The sequence below is a fragment of the Lissotriton vulgaris genome, chromosome 4_1 (genome assembly GCF_964263255.1).
Source record: "Lissotriton vulgaris chromosome 4_1, aLisVul1.2, whole genome shotgun sequence".
In the NCBI taxonomy this organism is placed as follows: Eukaryota; Metazoa; Chordata; class Amphibia; order Caudata; family Salamandridae; genus Lissotriton; species Lissotriton vulgaris.
In genome coordinates, this window is record NC_141691.1 from 743,390,490 (window position 1) to 743,415,999 (window position 25,510).

Sequence of the window (25,510 nt, forward strand, 5' to 3'; positions counted from 1 at the left end):
TGCTTGCTTCAACTCCTATCAACCTCTTGACCTGGGCATTATTGGCCGCCTCTACCACCACTTGCTCAAGTCATTGCTACTCAGGTCATCTGCTCTACATGACAGGAGTCATTCCACCCAGGACTGTGGCTGGCAGATTTGCGTTTTTACATATGCCACTCCATCGCCACCAAAGTAAATCCTTTTTCTGTTTCTAACCCAAAAGCCATGCCCCTTTCCCGCTCTGAGTAGCAGGGTACTACAGCATTCAAGGATCCTACAGTCTCTAAAACTCACACCCAGTGCACAAACAGCGGTTTGACTTACCTCCCTGTTGAAGGCTATAAAGTCAAGATTATCTTCAAGCCAAACATCAAGAACATCATTGCAGAAGTGTTCTGCCTGTAGCACCTATTGAAATTCCTTGTGCAGTGTCAGGGATTGTGGAACTCCTGGTGGGCTGTTGGACTACCACCTGCACATATGTACTGGGATCCTGTCACACCCTTAAAGTTGTGCTGTAACAACTGCCTCTTGGGCCACTGCAGTGTAATATGCATATCCAGTGAGAACCTTTGTTTCGAATCTGTGTCTCAAGTTGTAGAACATTAACAACTACTATACAATGTCTGAATAATATAAGTCCAATGGAGATTATTTTTACTCTAACAAGATAAAGGTACTGTGCCATTTTTATCTGGAATTTTTGCCAGTGCATCAGTTACTACAGTAAATCTTGTGTATGTCTCATTTCTAGTAAAATGTTACCATCCATTTAAAGAAAACTGCATTTTAGGTTGAAACCTAGAGCAGTGCATAACAACAGACTTCTGTTCTGTTTAGTATAAAAAAGCTGTCACTCATGAGACACTGCAGAAAATGTAAAAAACCCCAACTTATGAGATGAGCTGTGTGATGTCTCTGGGGTGCCTTTGGTCATATCCCTATTCCCTCCCCTCCTCTTTGTCAGTCATGAATGTGTTCTGAAATGTCAGTGAGGAAGAAGGCTGATGGTTTGAATGTCATTCCACAGCAACAGTCAGGTCTACAAGTGAGTGATGACTTGAGTCTAATCTAAAACCAAGCCCATTGAATCTTGCTTCCTGAATGACATAGATTGACTTACTTTATAACTACAATCTGAAAATATGCAAGATTGCTGCAGCTTTAGATGACAACAGTCAAACTCTTCAGCCATAGTCACTTTAGCAAGTATTGAGGAACTGCTACAGGCCTTTCACTTAGAGATCCAATCCTTAAGGCTATAATAAGAAGGATGCTGCTACAGGGGAGAACCTTGCTCATTGCCAAGGATGGTTATACCTCAGCCTTTGCCCCGATCCCTCTTGTTATCAGCTCGCCTCGACATACAACCCTCAGCCCAGTCTTGCTTCTACAACATAGCAGGATTCCAGTCCTGGGATCTGACAGTAGTCACTCCACCTCCTTTCTCTTTTTCCCACCCAAGCACTTTCAGGGAGATAGAGCGAACTTTGCCACATTCATTAACCAATGTCACTTAAAATTCTTGTGTCAGCCAACTGTATTCCCTGGCAGTTCATACAAGGATGCCTATATATTGTCATTTTATTGAGACTGTTACAACGACTTAAAAGATGACCAGGCACCGGTAGGCAATACTCCCAACTCCTGTGATGACTTAATTGACCTAGTAGTAAAATGTTATACTAGACTTATAAAGAGAAAGGGAGACATTATTCAAGGGTAGCTAAAGTAATTTTAATTTGTAAGTACAAAAATTATAATGGCCTTCTCCCCTTCACCAATGGGTCAGAGTCTATACAGAATGAAGGGATGCATAGTCCACCGAACAAGGTAAAGAAAGAGAGATGTCAAATGCAGAACTTGTGCAGCAGAGACTAAATCAGTCAAAGCAGTGGCAGATATGATCCTGGAGGCTCGGGAAAGCACCAATGCCTAGCAGTAAATGAGAATCCTCTGTCAGGCACAAACTCAATTCTGGTCTCCCATGTACAGGTCAATATTTTGAAATAAGACTAATATTATCTGCCCATGCTTGTTAGATGTGGCCCAGTCTCCTTAACACAAAGTAGCCACACAAGTCCTCCTGGTCTTGGGAGCAATAATGAATTTCACTGACATAGGTTATGCTAAATCCTTATATATACCTATTCTTAAGAAAGAGCACACACAACCTGATTGAGTCATAGATGGCATGAAACATCCTGAGGGCTAATTATTTATCAAACAAAACATATTACTAATGAATGTGATAATGGCCACGTTGAAAGACTTAGGGGCCAATTTAGAGTTTGGCAGAGAGGGTACTCCTCTGCAATGGCGACAGAGTAGCTTCTGAATCAAACTGAAGGTCCACCCGTCTCATTTGGAGAAGGGTGAACCTTTACTATGTCAACGACAGAGACAACCCCTCTCCGCCACCTACATGAAGTAAGAGCCTTCAGAGATTTGGCCATTTGTCTACCTATCCAATTTAGAATGAGTGAACACATGGTCACCCTCAAGTAAAACCTGGAGGTAAGGAGCAGTGAAGATTGCAAAATGCCCCTCTCGCCCTGGGAACAAGCTCTCCTGGTGAGGGGCTAATGGTTTTTTTTCTAACAAAATCACACTTTGGGTGTTTGTTTTGGAAAATTTTTAAAAACATTTTAAGTGTGGTGTGTGGCACTGGCATGTTGACGGAGCTGTCCATCAAACTTGCAACGTATTGACAGGCAGTAATGCTTTTTAGATGTGACTCAATTTCAGTACCATAAAACTTGGTCACATTTCTCTGAAACCAGAAATAGCTTTGAAATATGAAGAAAACAGAAACTGTCAAAGAACTGAATAATTAAAATTATACTACTATCATGTTTTAAATTGCTTTAAAATCGAATGTGTATGAATGTGGAGCACTAAAGGCCCTCACTCCTTACGGTTATGAGCATATAACTGCACTATAAGCCACCACAGCACCCTTGTTAACCACTGACCGAAATATCGTCGCCCACCCTACCATGGCAACTGCAACACAACCCAGTTGCACACCCGCCAAGCCAATTCCACCACTCCATCATGGCCGCCAAACACCAGGAAGCTGTGCCTAGTCCTTCCTTAATTTCGGCACCTTTCCGGCCTTAAATGACCAACCAATGAGGCACACTTGCACAGCGGATTTGCGCTGCCACCGAAGAGGGAGAAGACCATTGTGTTTCTTCCTCCCACCCACCGCCGCTTCCATTGAGAAGTCAGGTAAGTTTCGTTCCAAACCCGCTCGGACTCTTTCACTCCTACTATGGAAGGGCCGTTCTAAATGTCATTCTCATCATTTAGCATCGAGCCTGCGGACTAAATCAAAGGAGCCAACCGACTCCACTAAACCAAACAGGGAGAAAACCCTCGCGTTCCTGTCTCCCACCCGCCGCTCCTTCCAATTGAAGCAAGGTAAGCTTCAATCCTCACCTGCCAGTCATGCCAAACCCAGACCGTGAAGTGCCCATTGCTAAATGGTAAAATCAATCTCTTACCATACAGCACCCCGCTCCCAGAGCCGGAAAGAGAAATGGACTAAACACCTTCTCCCCAACAAGGAACAATCATGCCATCACGACCCTGATCTAGGACCCGTGAAGGTAATTATTCCTGGCTCCAGCAATTAACGGCCCGGCGACTGCCCGTAGACAGTCCCACGCCAAACCAAGCCTCTTAAGGACTTGGTAGGTCAGTGCTTCCCTCACCCACGTTCACCACCACCTCACTTCACCCAATTAAACTGCAATCCTCCCAAACCTTGCCTGGTCTCCAGGATCACAATTAGACGATAATAACCAGAAATTCACGGGCTCACCACCATCACCAGCACCCCAAGTTAATCCCTTGCTTACCTCGAACCTGAGATGTCACCACCCACCCTATTTAGCACTATAGAACAAAACTAAGAAATGAATGACCACCTTATCACCAAGTCACCGCGCCGTTTTTTCACTGTGCCAAATGCACTGATGTATAAAAAAGCACGATATGACAGCACGACTCACCGTTATCTCAGATAATTCACTATGAGATGCAGCTAAGAGTGGCCTGTAATTTATACATGGACCCTGCTGAATGTTTTTAAACTTTATGATTTCAGACGGATGCCTTATGTTGTTTCTCCATTTTTCCCCTCTTTTTCACTTTCACAGGCGTTCGTATTGTACACAGGCAGTGATCTAAAACAGTCCTGATGATGATCCCGTTTCATTAGGAGCTTTAGGGGTCGAAACGTTGACGCTTTAAAAACAGTGTGACATGTAACTCATTGTACATATTCAATTGTTTACACTGTTGGGTGTGATTTGCGGAATTGTTTATTTAAATCGCAAGCCACTCTCTGGCTCCAAAGAAATTTCTACTTGCCTGTAAAACCTTTTCTTTCCACTTACCCCTTCTTTAATCTATGGTTTTTCTACTTTCTTGGGATAGGTACAGGATTGTACCCTATCTTAATGTTCATATTTGACCCCCTCCAGGTCAATTAATCCTCTTGAAAATAAAATACTCCTCGCCCGGCTGGGTTTGGAGAAAAAATATAGTACTGATTGTGGTCTATATTGCTATCTTCCGCTATATTGCAACTCCTTAGGACCCTTGTTCCTTTTAATAAGTAAACGACCCATGGTCCGAAGGCCCCTTTCGGGTTTCCTTGTTTCCAAAAATGGAACATGGTTTTGCGGCAAAGATGGCGGTCGCTCTGTGAAGATAATTATCTCTGTCTACCCCTCACCTGATCCAACATAATCCATGGTGAGACAGACCACTGACAGGTCCCAGCGGGCTGACTAGGGCTGTGGACATCGAAGGAGGACGACAGTTGCTCCTTTGACTTGGAGCTGTCTGTAGTTTGGAGAAGTACCGCTGGGCCGACACATGCTTCTGCAGCCCAGCTGGTGCTGGGTGGGACTGGTGAGCCCATCACGGAAATGGGGTCGAGCTCTCGCTCCCCATGGCCACTTGCTGGGAATATAGTCCTTGCCTTTTGCTGCCCTTGCAGCGGCCACTGGAGAGGAGGGTGGCCGGGCAGAGAGGAATGTTGCTGGAGTCTTCAGTGTAGTCAGACACTGCTGTCTTGGTGACCAGCTGAGGTCACAAAGCGTTCCACACTGAGGGGAGGAAGTGTCTGGGGTCAGACGCCAGCGACCAGATCAAGCCGTAGAGTAGGTCTTCCACTACCCCATCCTCCCTGCGGATGCCATTTGGGCCATAGTGAGTGCCAGTGCTGCTCCGCTTTCCCCCAAGCCTTCCCTGTCTGCCGGGGGGTTGGTTGCCCCTGCCTTCTGGAGCCTACACAGCGCTCTCCCGGGTGGAGGGTGGTTAAGCGTTAAAGTCCATGCTGAGCTCGGCCTTGTGGCAGGCTGCAGCATTGAGTCAGTGACCAGGTCGAGTCACAGGGCATCTTGAGCCAGGGAGAGGTGGGGCCTGGTGTTGGTAGTGTTATCAAGTCACCCCTTCTTTTGGGCCTGCCCCAAATGCACACCAGAGAAATTTTCTCCCCCGGGCCTTCTACACCCAGTATGGTAATCAGTGGCTATCTCGAGTGGCAAGCCTTGCTTCGACTGAGGTGTTGGAGACCAAGGGTATAGGGGCCCTGCTTAGCTGGTGCAGGATACTCTGGTAGTGAGGTGGGGGGACCGTTTTGTGTTAGCTGACCCCTTGGCCCGCCCAGGTTTGGTGGCTACTCTGCTGTTTGGGGCTGTGCCTGCGCCCTGGGGGCCTCTTCGTTCTCCTGTGGGGATCTCCTTGTGGGGAAGTGATGCATCTTGTCCTGCTCAAGGGTCAAGGCCAAACTGCTGGAGCATGCTTTGCATCCATTTTCAGGCCACGGTTTCCTTGACGCTGTCCGCTGGTGTGTTGATGTCCACTAAGATGCAAAGGGCAGTCAAGGTGGCCTTACTTTCCTTTTGCCCATAGCCAGCAGGTCGCTGCCATGTCAACATTGTTGGAGTGGTCCTGATTGCCTGGAGCAGGGGTGAGGCCCATTGGTGCGAACTTCCCACAGTGCTGATTTGTTGACCTTTCTGTTAACCTTTTCTCGCTGTGGTAGTGCAGCTGTTCATCCCTAAGAAGAAGACCTGTCTTAGCGCTATGCTCTCCTTCGAGGGGCTCCCCCAGTTTCTTGGCTCTTCCTTGCTACTATGGGAGGGGGTGTCATGAACATTGATAACTATGGGGAAGGATAAGCCATACAGGGGAAGATCGACAAATACACTAAGCCCACCAACCCTGTGGAGCCCCCACCTGTCTCTGGTGAACACTCAGGGGGTTGCTCCACTGGCCGTCAAGGCCTCCTCCATTCTGCAAGCGAATCAGCAGCTTTGCACATGGGTCGAGGGGAAGATCGTGCAACTTCAAGTTGAACCCTTTCTTATCCGCCAGGGCTTACGTAATACAGCTCACAAAGTTACGGATCATGAAACCAGACTATCTGCAATGGAGGGTTCTGTTCAGTCTTGCCAGTCCAAGTTTATGACTCTGCAGTGCACCATGGCCCTGTTGGAAGTGCAGGCGGAGGGCCACTCTTGGCGGAATAACATCTGGGAGGTGGGTGTCCCAGAGGTTGCTGAAGGTTTAAATGCAACTGCGTTTTTCATTACTTGGCTCCTGTCCTGGGTGCCACCTGATGCAGTACTGCAATGCTTCATTGTGGAGCAAGCCCACAGATCCCTGGCAGCCAACCCCTGCTGGGCCTTACCGCAAGCCATCATCATCTTTTGCTGAATTACACCGACCAGGATGCCGTCTTGTTGGCCTCCCATAGCTGATACTCGTTGTTTTGTGATTCAGCCAAGGTAATGGTGTTCCCCGACTATACCGTGCACATCCAGTAACAGTGCTGCTCTTTCCAGGGAGTGAAGCAAAAACTCAGGACCCTGAGTGTGCAATAGATGCTGCTCTTTTCTGCTCATCTTAAAGTGCTTTTTAGGGGCATGTCGCTGTTCTTTGACACTTCGGAGGTGGCCTGGAATTGGGCGGAGCAGAGACCGTGTCTGGGTCCGGCTGCCAGGTTGTTGGGCGGGGATGCCCCGGGGTCAGACACGTTCTTGGAGAGAAGTGGACTGAGGCCCTGACGTCAGCGCCCTAGATACTGGTGTGATCTCTGTTGCTCTGGGATGGGGACTGATCCTGATGTCTGGGGTGCTGTTGGGGATGCTGACCATCTGCCCCAGACTACTCGCCCTCCCTGCCACTCAGACTCTGTATTCTAACACAACTATCTGATGTTCTTTTTCTATTGTCCTATTGTCTGCCTGCTGGGGCTAGTTTTTTCACTCTTGTGTGGTGTCTATGATATAATATGATGTGTTTTTTTCTTCATTACTGCCTTTATGAGGCCTTGTTTGCCTTTCTGATGTGTATTTAAGATTTTTATCACTGCATATGTTATGTTTCCCTTACTGTCCTGTCTGTTGGTGCAGTTGGAGCCGCATTGTGTTGCCTGTGAGCTACTTACTCCTGCTCTCCGGTTCATGGATGTGGTTTCGGATGGGATAGGTTAGGTGCAACAGTCAGAGTTCAACTTTGTCCTTTGTGCTGCCAGTTGGTGGCACGCTGCTGTTTGAACTCAAAGTATAGGGAGGTGGTGGGAAAGTTGGGGTTTGGTTTTGGTATTGTTTGGCTTATCTTTGCTTTTCTTTGCACCACACTGCTGATGCGTTCCCCACAGTCCTCGCTCCCTGCTGCATACCCTCCACACACCCTTGGGTAGGCTTGGTGCTTGACCCTCATGGCAGCTGACCTCTCACAAGAGGACAGGTCCTGGGTCCCTGTGGTTGCTTACCTGGAATGTAAATGGATAGCTGGATATGATGAACCGTGTTGTGGTCTTGTGGGCTTCCAGGTGGGTGGGTCAGATTTCCTGCTTTTACAAGAAACGCACTTAGTGGGAAACAAGTGCCCCTTTCTGGCCCATCCACAGTTTAAAGCAGGTGTTTTACCCTTGGTTTCATAGAGGTTCTAGGGGTGTGGCTATTCTCATTAGGAGGCAGGTCTGTTCCACCACATTCAGACAGGGCATGATACCCATGGTCAGTATGTTGGGATCTCTGGCCTTCTTAGGTGCAAGCCATTATCCCTTCTTACTGTCCATGTGTCGCCTCCCTTGACAGAAGCGTTTTTGTGCACCATCCACACTATTGTTGGGGACTTTCCAATGGGGCCTTGGCTGCTCGGGGTGACATGAATTGTGCTGCTTCCCCACAGCTGGATCAGTCTTCTGGTGATCAAGTGTTGCTTCGTTGCAGACTCCCCTGGCACAGTTACTTGACACAATGGACATGTTGGACGCCTGGTGGTATTGCCACCCCTCGGATAGGGTGTGTATCTTTTTCTCAGGAGTGTACAGGTCCTTTTTGTTACTTTATTACTTCCTTGTGCCTAAGGCCCACCATGGTCGCATTCATGCTGAGGTAAGGGAGTTAGAGGCACGCAATCTTGAGTTGGAGGCTTGATAATTGGCCTCCTTAGACCAAGAGGTCATTCGGGACTGGCTACATATGGAAACAGTTTGGAGTCAGACTTTGATGGAGAAGGCGTGCTGGGCTTGGTCAGCAGCTCAGAGTCATATCTAGTAATGGGGGAATAAATCCAGTAAAACCCTCCATTGGCTTTGCACAGCTACGCTCTTGTGTGACCCAATCTTCTGCGTTCTTAATGGCCAAAGGTGAGAGGGCGTCTGGTGATCGGCTAATTGGCAAAACATTTGCTGATTACAATGGCATGTTATATGCGAGCCAGGTTACTGAGAGTCTCTCGGAGGAGAAGTCATTTGTTCTGGACCTCCCTGTTCAGTCCCGCTAGTTGCAAGATAGGGAGGCCCTGGAGTCAGAGGTTACGGCTAAAGAACTTGGGACGGCCTTGATGCAGTTGACGGTGGATAGGTCGCCAGGCCTTGGTGGCCTCCCAGCTGAATCATATAGGGCCATGTGGGCGCTCACAGGTTCCCACCTGATGGGTGTTTTCGGGAAGGCACTTAAGGAGAACATGCTCCTTCTGCCTCTCAGACTAGGGACCTAATAGTGATTCTTAAACCATTGCAGCCTCCATCTGCTGCGGTTATATGAGCCAATTTCCCTGTTAAAAATTGAGGTCAAGGTGTGGGCTAAGGCTCTGGCGAATTGGTTGTTTATGGTCATATCTACTCCACTTCACCCGGACAACAACCTGTGATAGTGTAAACCTATTGCACTCTCACGGTGACACCACGCAGATGTGGGTGGACTTTTGCAAGCCTTTGACTTGGATGCTTGTCCGTTTCTTATTTCCCTTCTGTCTCGATTGACATTTGGCCCCTCGTTCATCGGCTACTTGCGGCTTCTATATACGAGGCTCTTCGGACTGGTACGAGTGGATATGTTCACACCCGCCCATTTTTCAGTGGAGTTAGGAATGCGACAAGAGTGCTCCTTCTTCCAGCTCCTTTGCGCTTTGTCTATAGAGCCTCTAGTTAGTTGGGTTCGTGTTGACGCAGAGTTGCAGGGGACTGAGTGGGAGCCGGGATGGTAGAAGAGGGTTGTGTTATATGCTGATGATGTGCTCATCTTCCTGACCAATCTCCATGCCTTGGGCCGCAGGCGCTCCAAATTCTGGAAATATTTGGCCAGTTTGTAGACATCGGGCTAACCCTGGTAAGTCCTCAGTTTACCAAGTAAGTGGGGCCGGGGAGGACCTGTCCTGGGCATCGTAGCTTCAGATTCTTCAACAGGGTTTCCGCTAGCTGGGGGTCTATGTCACGGCTGCGGAGGCCAGAGCATGGGCACTGAACATACAACGCAGATGGGTAGGCTTAAGGGTGACCTGGCACATTATGTGATGTTACTCCTTTCCCTTCATGGTTGATCGGATATCTTTAGGATGGTGGTCCTTCCCCGACTCTTGTATCGATTCCAGAACTTCCTTTTTCCCGTGCCGTTATCCCTCTTCTCTGGTATTGATTTCCTGCTGCGTGGCTTCCTGTGGGATTCAGGTCCATCCTGTATTGCCCTCTCCAGGTGCTAAAATTCACATATGATAGGGGCATTGCCACTCCTGATGTACTGTCCTATTACAGGGCTGCACAGTTAGCTGTCTTAAGTGACTGGTGGTTTGAGGGCTTTTACAATTCTGTGTATATGTCAGAGGGGTGGAATCTGGGCTCATGGTCCCTGTTACATCTGTTTTATGGGGAGCGATCTTTCTCGATTTCCCTCTGGTGACTCAGGTAGTGCTTCAAACAAGGAGGGTTGCAGGTATGTCCATAGGGTGGGGAGGTCGCGCACTAGGGAGAGACCCTTGTGGGAGGGCACAGTTTTACGCCAGGTAGCCAGGCTGCAGGGGTCCTCTCATTGGGACCTAAGAGGTATCCCCAAGTTAGGGGACAAACATGATGAGAACTTGCTCACATCCTTTTCCTCCCCTCAGGAGGAGTTCCAGTTGCATAGAACTCAATTTTATAGATTCCTACAACTCTGAAATGTACGCTCCCCTATATTGCCCATTTAACTGACAAATCCAGATTTCAGTCCCTTCGAAGCCAAGATCTTGTTTATTGACATTCCCTGCCACAAGGTTTCCATCCTTTACCGCTCCCTGGAAGTTAATGCACCAGACACTTTTCTGGCCCTTAGGGAACAGTGGGTTTGTGACCTAGGCCCTCTGGAGGATGAGGACTGGAGGGAGGCACTTGCCTCACCTCGTGAGGCGGCTATTGCCTCCCAGATCCACCTCATTCAGCTGTGCTACTTGTATAGGGTCTAATATACCAAGAAGAGGTTGTAGAGAAGGGAGCCTTACTGCTTCCGCTAACTGTTTGCAGTGCCAGTCTGTGGCAGGAGACTTTGTACATACTGTCTGGGACTGTGGTGTTCTGGCTCCTTTCTGGAGTGGGGTCTTTGATTGGTTGGAGGAAGTTCTGTGACGCTTCTTGCTGTGCACTACTTGGTGTGCCTTTCTTCATATTTCGGATGATGTTGATGGTAGTAGTTACCATCAGGTGCTTTTGTGGTTGGGTCTGGTAGTCACCAAAAGCGACATAGCGAGGGCCTGGAAATGGGTTCTGGCTCCTTCGTTAGAGGTTTGGAAAGAAGGGATAGACTGTTGCCTAGGTCATGACTGCACGGTGTACATTGTTTGGGGTTGTCCTATGATGTATTATAAGATCTGGGAATGTTGAGGGAGTTATCATGGAATACAATTGGAGCCGTGTGCTCAAGCTGGGGTCTCCATGGAGGCTGTGGTTAGATCTTTTGTAGCCTGAATGCTGATTGTCTGAAGGGATTCAGAGGGGGTGCATGTTTGTTCTTTTCTTGTGCTCTGTCTACTCTCAGGAACCATGCTGAATGTGAATGTTTTGAGTTTGTCATTTTTTTATTTCAGTTGTTTCCAGTTTTTGTTCTTAAGACGGTGGTCACTATTGCCTGTGTGCCAATATTGTCTGTTCTGATACTCTGGTCATTTCTGTGACTTATTTTCGGCAGATCATGTACTGTACTGTGCTGCTTTTTATTCTAAATACCAACAAAAGTTTGTGAAAAAAACAATTAGGCAAGCGGGTCTATGGAGTAATTTACTCTGTTGCCCTGATGAAGGAAAACCCCAACTGCCAAACTCTAATCCGCCCTGTTAGTTTTGATCTGATATTTGCTCCTTTATTTGGTATCATGCTGCTTATCCCTTCATTCAAATGCACATAATCCAAAGATCGATTGGCGCTTGTGGAAGGTGGTCCTTGACTTTATTCACTGCTATAAGAAGTATTTTGAAGAATCTCCATGGTTGCTTTTCATATATTCTAGCTCAATAGTAGAGACTACTATTGAGGAATGTCTACACCTCAAAACTGTGGTTTCTAAGTTGTCCTTAGAAAATCAAAAGCTATGTAAGGCTCTCTTGCAGGAGTTTGGACTCCCATGTAGACCTGCAATTTAGAGCAATTTTACCAAGCGCATTAGTATATGCCTTAAATGAGAAAGAAAATTACCATCTCTGAGAATATCTTCGACAAGCTTCTGGCAAAGTATTTTATCCAACACTTCACATCTCTGGCATCCTGAGCACTCTTTTTTGTTCTGTAAAAGAATAGGGAACTAAGACCCTCTATAGACTACAAAGTCCTGAACAAAGTCACCATAAATAAAATGTATCCCTTAACTCCTGGAACAAGTATCACAGGCAGCCATTAATTCAAAACTCAGCCTAAGTGAGGTGTACATGTTTGTTGGAGTCCAAGAAGGAGATGGGTTGATGACTGTATTTCATACAAAATATGGTCTCTACAAGCACTATGTTACAGCTTTTGGCCTGTGTAAAGCACCAACTGTGTCCCAGGTTTCTTTATAAATGAGTTCCTTCGGGACTAGCTTGGAATATGAGTGGTCGGCTACATAGACAACTTTTTAATCTACTCTAATACTGAAGCTGAGCACGTAGAACAGGTGAGGTATGTCCTTCAATGTCTATGTGAGCTCCATCATTTCACTAAGATTTCAAAAAAAGTTTTTGCCACTTAACTAATGCTCAGTTTTTCTGCCCAGCAGGGATGCAACTGATATTGCTTGCTTGGATTGTGGTACTCCTGTTAGACCAATGTTCTGTCACCTCTCAAAGTTGTGTTGTAACATATTACTCTTGGGCTCATGCAGCCCTAAATGCTGATCCTGTGCGAATCTTTGCTTATGGTTGTTGTCTCAAATTGTGGAGCCTTTACAAATGCGACATTGGAACAAGACACATTTAATCCCAGTTCTTTTGGATCTAGCAAGAAAAAGATTCAGTCCCATAGAAATATTAAATGTTTACTACAGGGAATCTGTTACTAAGGTAAATCTTGAATATGTTTCATTTCCTGTAGAATGCTTCCATTCGTACAAAATCATGTAAGTCAAATATCTGAGTGTGTTCAAAGTTAATATAACAGCAAAGAGTAAACGGAGCCTTGTGTTCAGTTTGCCATAACAAAGCCCTCACTTATGATAGAGCGCAGAAAATCTAAGAATCTGAGGAAACGAGTTGCTGTTGTTGCAGTTGCTGCCCTACGTGTGCAGGTATGTCCAGCCGTGTGTCCCGTGCTCACTGTGCCACTGGAATCAAGCTATACCTGGCTGATGGGCAGATAAAAAGGACACAAATGGTCTTTGGTTGCTTGTATTACTATTCAGCGAGGACTTGTCCTGGCAGTTTGGTCTGTGGACTGTTCTCATGAGGAGAAGGGTCAAGGTTGATTTGCATATGGCTGTGTCCAAACTGAAATTGCATGGTGTTCGGAAAAAGATGGATTGGGATGTAACCCTGAGCGATTGCCAGTGATTGAGATTAATTCAAGCATTCCATTCATCACCTTGTTGTTGCAACTTCTCCATTCATGGCCTCAGACTGCTGGTATGTTCTGTTGAGTAGCTGTAGCTACTCCTCTCTGAAATCTTTCAGCTGGATCAAGCGAAGAATGATTTTTAAAATCTGCTCAGCGGTTCCTGAGTGAAAAACATTTGAACAATAAACAATGCTGTGTATAAAGATTGAAAATATTGAATTCAATGTTCAGTTTTGAGACCCATTAAGATATGTGTTTTGTATTCCTCCAGCATTTTTGAAAAAAAAAATATTTTACTTTTTTTTCAAACAATCCCTCACTAACAAGCTTTGGCAAAGCCAATGGCTTAGCACTTGCTTTATAAAGGCGAGGTATGCGTGTTCATCCTGCACATACTTTTTTCCTCCTACCTTTTCCGCACTCCACCCTTTCTTTTACCTCAAGCATTACAATGGAAAGGAATTACCTACATGAAAAATATCCAAAATGTGCAGGGAGAGATAGAATGAAAAAAGGAAGGAACAGATTAATGGAAAAAGGAGGAGGCAGACATGTTGAGCTCCCTGATGTGCTAATAGCATGAATGCCCTTGGACCCTTGGACACAGGTCTTTTGCCAGGTGTGGCTCAATAAACATCGTTATTGACTGTGGTCACTAATGCTATTTTGGGATTGTTAACATATATCCTTGTAAATGTCTGATGTTATTATTCTAGTTTCCATTATTTATTGTTGGTTTTACATCTGCACAGTCTTATCAAACGTTCCATGTAAACACCAAATGTGTTTATTCTTACTTCAAACTCCAATCTCCGTAGTTTCGTTATAATTTAATATTTTGACAATAACACCTTACCTTTTGAGTGTTCTGCTGCATTGATTGTTTTAGTACGCCTCTAAATACAAAGGTTCCCCATCCGCCCCTCCCCCGCCAAACGCACACACACACACACACACACACGCGCGCAAGAAATCGAATATGGCGCTGTTGGTATTTTCCAAGGGAACGGTTACATGCTGTTACGCACCGCATTGTGCTTCTTTGTCCTTGTTATGTGGCAACGTTTCTCGCCTCGCTAGCTTTAGATGGGTTGTTGTGACACGTAAGCTCGCAGGCACGTGACACCAAAACGCTCTCCACCCTTCCTCCACACACGTCGAACATGGCGGGTTTAATCGCCCCTTTAAACAGGAGCAGTTTGTGGTGTATGTTCATTTAAACGTTGCCATCTTCTGCCATCTAGTGGACGGTTGCAGTGTACCGGGAGTTAGTGGTATGGTCTAAAAATGTGGATTTTAAATGGAGTGAGCCATCTCTGAGGTCTTCCAGTGTGTTAGTCTTACAGCAAAATATGTCTCAAAACAAAATAGACTCAAAAGAGATACAGAACTCCAACATACTCACCATAGCCAAAAGAGTCAATTGTACAAAGCTGTGTATTGAGGCTGTGCGATGAAATTGGTGGTGGCATTGTAAAACACGTTCAGAGAACGCCTGATCACCATTTATTCGAAGGCATCGAGTCAAATTACGTATACTAATTAAACTCCTCGTGTCAGGCGTTCAGCACTCGTAATGTGTAATGGATTTTTCTATTTGCTTTATGTTATTTTTCCCTACCAATCTTTCCCTCTTTTTCTTTTGCCCCCCTCTTTTATCTTTCAGGTGCCTCTTTTTGTTTGCATTCATTATTTAAAATGTAGATTAACAAGTCTCATTTTTTACTGACAAGTGGTCGTTTTTCTTGTTTGAAGTTCTATGATAACCATTGTGAGGGTGCTACCTCTTAGACAATCTGCATTACAGTTTTTTGGGGGTCAGGGTGTACATTTTTATTCTCAAACTCTATGGCATAACTTGTCCTTACAAACAAGATTCAAGCAGTATTTCAAAATACAGTCAATAACAAAGGACTGACTGAAAAAGGGAGTTCAAGATCAGAAATATAATGAAGGTTTATTACTTGTGTTATCTTGTGTTCTATTTCAATATATATGATGGTTAGTTCACCTTGTGAAGGAGAAAAATATCCAACATAAAAAATTAGGTATAACATCAAGCCAATTAGAAATATTAATATCTTTATCAAGGAAAACATACCAAACATTTTGCAGCATTTGTTCTATGACACAATCTTCCTAGGAAAATAGAAAAGTACAATAGGAGGTACAAAAAGTTAAAGAGATACAAAATATTTTTGTTCATTAATTCAATTCATAGGATTCAGGAAAGTCTGCTATTTTTCGTCTGGATATCTAAGCTACATGACAAAATTAGTCGATTCTTGTAAGTAGGTTTAATATTTCAGCTCAATTTGTTAGATCAATAACTTCCACATCTGACTCTTCATCTGTTGATACTGATGCTTAATCACTCAGGTGATAAATACTTTCTATTTGGCACTCTTTTTTGTTGTTCGTCTTTTAGTTACAGGTGATTTACTTTCACTTTTCTCTGAATCCACTTCAATTGTCTGGTTCTTCCTTGATACATTCTGGTCTCTAAGTTTTCCAGTGCATTATTTTGCTGATTTTCGAGATACAGGCCACCCATCTCCTCGTTGTGTATTCCCAGTTTCTGTTTCTTCACCTGTGACAACTGCAGAATCTTCTCCACTCGCAGCTGAATGTGGGCCTTGACTGTCATCTTCATCCTTGCTCCCTGTGAACCTCTTTCCCTTGGGAGTTCTGGAGACTGTGATTTTCAGCTTTACTTTTCCATAAGCTGGAATGCCAGATATATAAGTCTCTATTTCTTGGTGCTCCTGACTTTTCAATTTGCAGTTTTTCAATCTGGTCACTACAACCTTCACTAGGATCTTCTTTTCCCCCATCTCGATCCACCATTAAATTTGAGCTTGACACTCTGAATCGTTATTGTCACAACTTCTTCATCTGCAGTCTTCACTCTCTTCATGTGAGTTGCATGGAGGCAATGTGGGATTCCGGCAAAACTTCACAGCAGTGTTAGTCACAAGTATGACTGTGGAAAGGAAGCGGCCCTTACCTCAGTGGGGCGGCGTCCGAGCCTGAGGTGCCTGGTCTCCGCGCCCGGCCATAACGCGTCCCTGTCAACCAGGACTCCTCCCCTCTCTCTTCCTCTACAGGAACCAATGGCGACGTGCGCAGAACCAGAAGCGGTTCCCCCTGACCCCGGAACACATCCCCGGAACAGAGAAAAGCCGACAACCCGGAAGGGAGAGCGTTCCGAGCAGCAGACCTGTGGCAGGAGGAAGCAAGCAAAGAACCCGTGATGGAGAGCAGAGGCGAGGTGAAGACCCGAGGCGAGGACGTGGAGGAGGACGTCTGGTACGAAGACTGGTGGAGTCCTCAGGAGGTGGCTGGAGAGCGGCCGCAACTCGCTGGAGAGTTGCGGCGGGGCACGTGAGTACACTGTTACCTATTCTCCGTGTTTCCATTGTAGGTAGTTGTAAATTAGTGTAAATAGGACCTCACCTGATAGACCACAGCGACACTGTATATTATAGATAACCCTACCACTCGCACTGTATCTTGTATAGAGACCATTGGGCCTACCGTTCACAATATCACCCTCTTCCCCTCCTTTTTTCTTGCCCTCTCCTTCTTAGCCTTCCTTACCGTCCCGCCCCCACATTTCGTTTTCCGAACCTTCACAACCCGGTGTCGGTGACAGTACTCAAACCGTCCTGCGCTAAAGGACTAACGGCCCTGTACTTTCTCTCCTTTGTATATACCTCCGAGGGGCACTGGTGCACATCCCAGGACAAGACGACCACAGCCCAGCAGAGAACCCCTGCAGACGACGCCCACCCAGCGGAGGACTTCCGGGACCTACCGAACTTTATTTCTTTTCCCTCTGACTTTCCTTCCATACCATTTCAAGTCAAGAAATCTCGCTGATCATAGCACACTACATCCGGCCTCCCCGCCTGTTATTCCGGTCCGCCCAAACCCGTACTCCACAATGACTTGATGTAGCCTTCCACTGTGGCTCCATGCTATGCTTGTGGGTGTGTTTCTTCTCCAGGACACAGTCTACTGGTTGCAGTGTGTGGCAATGGACGTCTTCTGTTGATGCTGTTGCCAAATTCATATGATGGTAGACATATTTCACCACTTCTACCAGACATTTACAATAATCCAATATAATGTCATCAGCAAGTGCTTCTGAAGGAATGATTGAGAACCACAAAGCTCTGCCCATGACCATTTCATGAGAAGATATCCAATAGATTTAGGGCAGTCGCACTCCTGGTGAAAATAAAGTAAACTGGGTAAACAGGTAGGTAGGTGCAACCTGATTAATCCTCCTGAGTACGAGGGTGAAAATAACTCCCAAGACTTGCGTCATTCCTCGCTGTGTAAAACGTTCCCAGGATGCAAGCAACTGAAAAAAATCATTGACATTCAAACAAGTGTTTTTCCAATTTCTGTCAAATTTATTCAAATGTATTTCTCCTCCAATATTATTTCATTTCATCATGAGTTCCAAATATTCTGCCCAATGCATTTCGGGCATTAGCCCTTGTTCAGGGGACTTTATATTCTGCAATCATAAAGCAACAGTCTTACAAAAGATTTGCTGGTACCATCGTAAAGCAAAATTCAAAACATGGTAACATCATAAAGTGCGGAATTACCTTATATCCCTGGTGTGATACTTATCGATTTCACTGGGTAAACATGTGTCTGGTTTAAAGAAAATAGAAGGATGTATGTCGTTACTACGCATGCTTTGACAACGCATGCCTTTACCACACAGGTTTTACAACGCAAGTCATTACAATGACTTGCGTTGGGGGGCGCTGCATAGTGAATAGTTTAATTTACTATTCCAACTCCAATCCCCATGGATAGTAGGGAAGGTTTTGGATAGTAAATTAAACTATTCCCTATCCTATAGCTCCCCCCAGCGCAAGTTGTAACGACTTGCATTGTAAAAGTTGCCTGGTAAAGGTACTGCGTGGTAAAAGTTGCGTTGTAAATGCTGGTCCCCAAAATAGAACAATAGAAAAGTTTGCCAAGTGTTCAAATGTCGTGCATAAATCATGCAGACTAAACAAGAAAGTGAAAAGAAGACAGGAGTGAAAATCGCTGCGTGAATCGGGCGTCTGGATCCTACGGACTAAAAGTTGAAGGGAAAATAATGTGACCGAAGTAAAAACAAGACAAGAGTGAAAAGCGCTACGTGGATTGGTATAGTATCGAAGAGTAAAATTCTAATTACTCACTCGTCCTTCTCAATAGTACATCAGTTAGAAGTGTGAAATCTGTGGAGACATCGTGCACAATAAGTGAGACGTCGAGACGTCTAATATCATACGAGTGAAACAAATAAAGTTTAAAGTTTAAGAGATCCCAACTTACGAAATAAAAAACTGCGTCCGGCATATAGTATGTTACATGGTTACTTAGCTGTACTATAAAATGCGGAAACAGAGAGTTAATATCAAATAGGTGACGCATCTTAGAAAGACGACAAGCTTCCGGTTTTAAAAAAGCTTTCCCCGAAGTGAATAAAGGAATCTCCCCTGTCCATGTACGTATAGTCCTTAAGATTCCCGCGTTTATTTGCCGTGGGTTTCAGGCATGTGTTTGACCCTCTACGGGTCCGTCTATTTGGGTCACGTGCCCGTAGAAAAGAAGAGAAAAGACTTGCACAGTGGTAAAAGAACCGGTGAGAAGAAAGACTTTGGGAAACAAGATCCCAAAAACGTTAGCGATCTTGGCAAATCTTAACAAAAAGTTCAGCCTTGGTGATAATGTAAAACAAATAGTTGGACGTACAACAAAGTGCCAAAAAAGAATACTGGTGGTGGCGCCTATGTTAGAAAGGTGTGGAAACACCTATTATGATTAATAAAGGTGAGACCAAGAAAAAGAAAAACTGTGAAAAAATATACTGTGCATATAGATAAAGTGAATGGAACACAAGTGAAAGACATAAGTAAAAGGCACCCCAGTGCATACTTCATGATGTATTCAAATAGAACACATTCTATAAAATATTAATAGAATTATTAATAATGCTAAACAATAAATTGTAGCAGCTACTGTACATGTCAAAAAAATATCCTGTGAAAAGAAACCATTTATATTAACAAGGTAATATATTAATCAAATTCTTGCTATCAACACGTGCAATAATTTGAGTCCAAACCAGTAATTTGTTGTGTATTGCCCCATCTGTATTGGTGTGAAATATCTTTGTTCGACTTCAGTGTACTTGAATTTAAAGAAAACAGTTTAAATCAACGCGTTCATTGAGTCCCTTTGGGTGTGTTGTCTTCAGGAAATTAATCCAATGCACCTACCTTCTTAGTATTGAGTATTGTCTCTTCCCGGAAGAATTTGTGCCTGCTCCAAGAATAAGATTTGCAGTTGACTTGGGTTATGAGTGTGCAAGTTAAAATGTGTCGCTACGGTGGATTAACAATTCTTAGTGCGGATGTTACTCTTATGTTCTGTTAAACGGATTTTTATTTTTTGTCCGTTTTGCCTACATAGGCTAGTCCACATGAACATTTTAACATGTAGATAAGGTTGCTACTGTCACAAGTAGCTGTGACCCTTAATCTGATAGGAGTTTCCTTGGTCGGGTGAGGGAATTGGTTGCCTCTAATTATAGCGTTGCAATTTCCACAATTGTAACATGGTAGTGTTCCCTTGAGGGTTTTGCCTTTTTGAGTTTCTTTTTGATTGAGCATTTCTTTGATGTTGCGTGTGTGTGAATACACGAATCGAGGTGTTTTAGAGAAAATGCCACTAAAATCTTCCTCCAGTGTCAGCAGCAACCAATGTTTGATTATAGCTTTTTTTATAGAGTGACTTCCGGTGGAAAATTTTGAAACAAATACCGTTCTTTCTTCTTCTGGATGTTTGATTTCTTGTGAAAACAACTTATTCTGGTCCAAGTTTTGCACTTTAGTTACCGCCTCCTCTAAAATGTTGTTGGGGTACCCCCACTCTCGTAATTGTTTAACTGTGGTTGTCATACTGTTTGTGAACGAATCTTGTTTTGAAGAAATTCTTTTTAGATGCAATAATTGTGAAAAAGGTAGATGTTTTTTCAACAATGGCTGGTGGAAACTGAAATAGTGTAAGAGGTTCTTTCTGTTGGTTGGTTTGGTATAAACTTTCGTATTTAGTGACTCTTCAACCTTGTGTATCAAAAAATCCCAAAAAGTTATTTCTTCTTTGTGTATGGTGTGTGTAAAACCAATTCTGTTGTTGACTTCGTTCAGATTTTCAATTGCCAAGACTAAAGATGATTCAGATTCTTTCCATAGGATGAAAATATCATCTATGTACCTTTTGTGCATGATTATGTTCTCAATCCATTCAGGTTGATTCAAAATGTTATCCAGTTCAAACCTGTACATGAAGATATTCGCATATGCAGGAGCCGCACAATTTCCCATAGAGGTGCCTAAGGCTTGAATGAGGTAGTCATTTTGCCATTTGAAGTAGCTGCGATATAGCGTAAAGTGAAGAACTTCCATCAAAATATTTTGAGGTCATCTTCTTTGTGGGTCAACATCAAAAATTGATTCTACTGCTTCCAATCCCAAATTATGTGTGATCGACATATATAACAACTTCATGTCTATAATACACAGGTTCTGTCAGTCACAATAAGAGTAGTCACACAAGAGTCTGCGTACTCCAGTGCAAGCACCAGAGCACGTAGCTCTGCCAATTGGGCGGTACAGTCCCCTAATGTCTGTGTATGCACCACATCGTACTTGAACTCTCCATTCACGATAGTACCAACCACTATTGCGCAGGCCGCAGAATAAGCATATTTTGATCCCATCACCGGCTGCGCCGATCCGTCAGTGTATATGATGCAATGGAAGCCCTCCAGCGGGCACATGGTCAGAGGAGCAGGATGAACGAATTCATACTGCAAGTACTCTTGAGTTTGCAAAGTGGAGTCAAAGATGAACGTGACAACTGGAGACGTCAAGGAGTGGCCCATTGTATCCACCTCAGGTGCAAAGCTTTTGAATTCGGTACACTGGCTTTCATCACTGCGTCCAAGGCAGGATATGGTGTAACAACCAACATGCGTTTCCCCTGCGACAGTGCCCGTTCTTTCAGAATCACCATCTGCACTGCAGTCAAAACTTTTTCCACAGTGGAAAACCGCATTCCAACCGAAGTGTACAAGTGTGACTTGTAAGCCATATGGACTGTGTCACCTTCATTAAAAGTCAGGTATGTGAAACCCACTGCACCTGGCACAATTCTTCTCACCAGGTTTGTGTGGTTGTCACGAGTCAGTAAGAATTTAACTTCAAGAAGATCAGACTGCAAAGATCACAAAATTGCAGAATGTTCAGGCAGACAGCAAGATTTGGTAAAAGTAGGTTGTACCAAGGCATAAAGAGGCTTGATACGCTGGGCATATTCGGGAATGTAGGTACGACCAAAATTTAAAAAAAACAGCAGAGATTGTAGTTATTTCAGAGTTGTGTGACTTTGCAAAGTTAAACTTGTATCCAAAGTCTGCAAACATCCAAATGATTGATGCGGTCAATGCAACACAAATGCGGCCATAATTCGTCGCCTGTGAGATAAATGTCATCAACATACAGACATGCATCTGGGTCGAGTCTCTCTAAAGCTGTCCATTGACTACTAAGAGAGGACAGGTTATGGCTAAAAAATCAATTGGATATGTCGAGTGTGGTTTTAAAATGCTTACGCACAAGACTATCCACAAGGGCTGAACTGTGAGTATTCTGTACCACGCAGGTCCAACAATGAGAGTTCAAGTGCCGGTAATCCAAAACCAAACGGTACGATCGATCAGGCTTAGTCACAGTAAAAAGTGGATTATTCATCGGAGACACACACGTTTCAATCACACCTTGATATTCTAATTGTTCAAGGATTTCCGCCATGGGAGCTTTCGCTTCACGTCGCATGGGATATTGGGGTGGAGGCTGTGGCATACCCTGCAATGGTATCTCATGTCTGGGGGAAAATTTGTCCCATCCACATTGATTACGGTACAATGCCGGTGCAAGCAACTTAGCCCACTCTTCTGCAAAATTCAGGGCCTGCTCCTTCGGCACTGTGTGCGCGAAAGCAGGGAGGATTACCTCCTCCCCTTGCGGAGCGGACAGAATAAAGGGTTGGGGCCAATCAGCCTCCGCCAACAAATTGTCATAGGTAGTAGTCAGGTTTTCTCAAAATACCCCTTTTATAGTACATTGTATATCACCTTCAATTAAATGGACTATTTCATAAAGTCTTTCATGGGGAGCCACTCTAGTGTCAGCTGTCTCAACAGTAATGAACGTGTCAGTTGCTGTCACCTTCAGAAATGGAAGCAATGCTTCCCGCACTACTGTAATTTCCGCTGTGCTGTCTAACAGCGTCAGCGCCCATGTCAGGTTCCAAAGCTGTGTTTCTCCCTATCTGTGGCATATCTTGCTGTTAAAGCTGCAACTTTCTTCTTCTGAAACTGGGGTCTTTGACGCGGTGAGTCGTCTTGCTTGCCTTTACCGTCAGTCTTGCGCGGCTGCTCTCTGCTTTGTAAGCACCCCGGCCTTTGTCGCGATCACCTCCACTGGTAGGTGAGACCAATGTATCCTGCAAAGAGCAAGGAGAGCGTTGATCAGGAACCTGAAAACGATCTGGCGACTTAATACTAGCGCAGTCGCGCAAATCATATGTTCGCTCAGTAGACTCAGCTATTGGCAAAGCAGGACGTGACCCCTGTTTCTGTTGCCTTTTTCCCTGTTTTATATTCTTATTCCAATTCTGCTTTGGAAAAGAGGGAAATTCATCTTTATCAGAAGACGCCACCTTAGTTTGCTTCTGCGCTGCTGTTTTAGCAAAAGGCTTAACACCCAAACTATTGTGGCCAATGGTTTTATAAGCATCAGCAATGATTTTCGGTAACTGCTGGGGCTTATCGGCATTAGGTACTTTGTGCAAAGCATTAGACACTTGGAAGTTCACCGCATCTCCTGTTACATTAGCAAGGGCGAGATCGGAAACAACCTCAAACGCTCCAACGAGTCTTATTCCCAATTGAACAGCCGCCTCCGCCCCATGTTCATCTTGGACATGCCTAATGACAGAGGGTAGGACAGCCATGGATGGAGTGTCGAAGCACTTAGTGTATACAGTTGCAAATATCTTACCCCAGGCCTCACAATCAGCAACCTCTGGTATTAGGTCTTTCTGCAAACTAATTGTTAGGATCCTGTGTTTCTCAACAGGAGACGTATTGGGAAACACTGCCTCCAGCTGGTCAAATTTCACAGCAAGCCAAAAAGGTAAATCATCCTTTTCTTGGGGCCACTTGCCCATAACTGAATTAACCATGACAGGATTAATTTTCATCCCGGCCTGTCCAGCTGGTTGACCCGCAGCGCCAGGCGGTCATGCCTGGACGTGGCGGGAAACGTACTGCACTAGAGCCCGGTGCACTGTGATCAAAGAGGAATAGAGCACATGCAACTCATCTATAGTGACTTGATTGTGAGGCCGATGTGTCGTGTAGCTGGCCAAGACCGTCCACGGGCCCCGCGAATGGCCAATCGGCCCAACAAAACTGCCGTCACCGATTGGGGAAGGGCACCATTAAAATAACCGCAATGCTGCCTTGCAGAAATAGGAATCTCCAGTGTCCTATATGGGACGTAGTTCAAAAGCACTACCGTGGGAGTATAAGTTTGAAACAGACCTGAATCCGCGATTTACTGCAGGAAAGGTAACCCATGAGTAGATAATCTCAAACGGGTATGCCGCTTCAGCACTCACCACGAAAACTAAGGCAATGCCATCCACAGTGACGCCATACATCTGCAAATGATTGCGGTTGGCCATCCTACTATGTTGGGGAATCTCAACATCAGCCATAGCGATACAGGAGATAAAAAGTACAATGCAAAATAAATGTAGCACTAAGGGTAGTAACTCAAGTAAGAACCTTTTTTAAATTATCAAGTTTGAAAGAACCTATGTAACTATAGGTAGGTTAAACCGTCACCACTGTCAACCAGAAACAACAGTGATGTTGTCGTGAACTGTTATAAGCACTTCTCAAGTGTCTCAAAAATAAGACCACTGCGTTAGGTGCGCCATGTTGCAGGCATTCTGCTCATACACAGAACTGTGCACAGAGACCCAGGACATCAGTGCATTTTGGTGGATCACAAAACTCACCTCAGTACCTAGAACCCCTAACTGACTAGCATCAGTGTCACATTAGCTCTTCGTCCTATAGCAAAGGTACCAATGATTAGACAACCCAACATGCAACTTAGGTTACGCTCAAAGATGGTGGGAATCAAGAACACTCTTTCATTATATTCTCATACCAGTCCACAACCTGGGTAAAGAAAGAGACACGATAAAGTTTAAAATATTTATTTTAACAACGTGCTCTAAGATGCAGTATTTTTGCGAACATGAGCAGCCATATGATTTAAAATAATACGATCAGCATTGTTACAATTCCATAAAACACGAAAAGGAAAAATCTTATTTTAATGATGATGGGAACAGGTTATACAGCACCTTGTATGCCACCCTCCTAGCTGGGAACTGTGTTTTTTATAAAATATAGAAGGTCTCTTAGGCTTGAATGGGGAACCCCATACCTCCAAGATAAGCAGAAGTGAATCACATCAGGATCTGCAATAGCTCTCTGTCTCTGTGGAAACGGGCTTCCTTCAGAGTGTCTAAATCATGCATGCAGTGTGACATTAAAGAAGCCAGGATTTCAGCTAGCTGCAGCTGCGTGCATGTAATGTCTAGTGCATGAGTCCATCAGCCCGAACAACACTGAACATTGTTTTGATAACCTTGGATGCTTCAGCACTCACTGTGCAGACTAAGGTCGAGCTGTAAGTCTAGGGACGATAAAAACAAGCCCTTCTCATGTAAAGCAATTCACGCAGCCTAACTTACAACAACAGTTACATATAGTGTTGTGTGAAAAAGCAGTAAAAAGGTAAAATGGCGTTTAAACTTCTAATAAGCCTATGCTAACATAGCAATGTGCGCAAGTAAGGCCCTGCCCTCACTACAGATCATATCTTTCGTGAAGTGAGGTTTGAATTCTTCCAGAATGTTTAAAATATTAGTTGTATCTTTGATATATGTAGACATGGATTGAACAACAGGTTGTAAGTATCTGTCCAGATGTTTTTCGACCGGTTCATGTATTGAATTGATGGTAGAAACTGTCGGTCTACATGGCGGTTTAGTGGAATGCTT